General features: G+C 28.8%; 1 long non-coding RNA gene across 1 annotated transcript; it reads right to left on the bottom strand.

The window, feature by feature from the left end:
* Positions 1-294: 294 nt before the first annotated feature.
* Positions 295-891, bottom strand: LOC110109823. The gene is made up of 2 exons (XR_003699786.1): positions 800-891; positions 295-715 (listed from the first exon to the last, which is right to left on the bottom strand). It is a non-coding gene; the product is annotated as an uncharacterized LOC110109823 (long non-coding RNA).
* Positions 892-1544: the final 653 nt, after the last annotated feature.

Below are 1544 nucleotides of genomic sequence, written 5' to 3'. Positions count from 1 at the left end.
GGATTACTTTTTTATTGTTTTTTAAAACATAATTTTAATACAAAAATTAAAATTTTTATACTAACACTCTGTTTTAAGAAGCAATAAAAAAATCTATCTCAAACAAAACCTTAATTTTGAAATTATCAAAAGAGAGTCCAATGGTGAATTGTTAATGCTTTTATAGAATCATTTGATGATAGAAAAACAAACCAGGATTTTTACATGGGTTAAAAGGCTTCTTAAGAACTGTATGCTGGCAATCCATAAGTTTACAAATGACTGAATAAAAGCTAAAGACTTCCCAAAATATTCTCATGGAAATTGCCACTAGCTTCCAAAAATTTCTGGAGCATTTTTGAGCAAGTTCAACAACATTCAATATATCAGAATTCTCTGATCCGAAGCAAATTAAACAATCTCTCTGAGCAAAATGATAAGTTTGAAAAATTATGACAATTCCTGAACGTTACAGAATGATTCAAAACATTAGAAAATAACTGTTTACTGTGACGACTGAGCTTTTGCCCTTTGCTGGCAAAGTTTCTCTATCTTGATTTTTCCTCCATCTTTAAGGAAGTTTCGGTACCAGTCGGCTGAAAGCCTAGGTGTTCTCTCAAGTTCAGTGTCCTCAAAATTTACATGGTAGAGCCCAAATCTTTCTGTAAGCCCAGTTATCCATTCATAAACATCCAAAAAGGCCCAAATAAAGTATCCCCTCACATCCGATCCATCCCTGCAATCAATGGAGACAAAATAATAGTTTACATGATATTTAATAAGGATCCTATTATTTAAGATCAATGGCTTGCAAGATTACCTTATAGAATCAAGTACGCTTCCAATGAAACCGCTTAAAAAGGATATCCTTCCTAAGTCATTAATTGTGTCGACAACTCCAAAACCAAACCCTAAATAACATAAATAACAATCAAGCAGCAATAGGAATGACAAAAGTAAAAGCTTAAACATTGGTTTAATCTGAAAGAAATTTCATACCAGTTCACTAAACAAAGTTCAATCGTTATCATGGTAATCAGACTTCATTTAAATTTAGTGGTTATATCTCATTCTTAGGCTTTGTTTGGGACGACTTTTTTATTGTTTCTTAAAACGGAATTCAAGTAAAAAAATTAAAATTTTTTACTAAAACTCCGTTTGAAGAAGCAATAAAAAAAATATAACAAACGAAACCTTAGGTTTTTTTTAGGACAGTTTTTTTCTGTTTTTTAAAGCAGTTTTTTAGTACAAATACTTTTAGTTCAAGAAATTTTTGTACTAAAAAACTATTTTAAAAAGAAATAAAAAAACTATCACAAACAAAACCTTAATCATTTGTCAATATCTCTATATAATGGAAAGCAACTGTATTGAATACCATGATATATTTTACTGTTAGAATAAATACTCAAAATTGGGAATGTTTAAATAGTATTGCAAACAAACAAATGCTGAAAAAGTTGTACCCAATATTATTTTCTAATTATATTTAAATGCTATATACATTATAATTTTTATCTTCTAATTTTAAGCAACTCTTTCATCCATAACTTTTTTTGATTTTT

This window comes from Dendrobium catenatum, unplaced genomic scaffold (genome assembly GCF_001605985.2).
Source record: "Dendrobium catenatum unplaced genomic scaffold, ASM160598v2 original_scaffold_193886, whole genome shotgun sequence".
NCBI lineage: Eukaryota > Viridiplantae > Streptophyta > Magnoliopsida > Asparagales > Orchidaceae > Dendrobium > Dendrobium catenatum.
The sequence above is the reverse complement of the archived record's forward strand: the minus strand, read 5'-3'. Positions and strand labels throughout refer to the sequence as shown.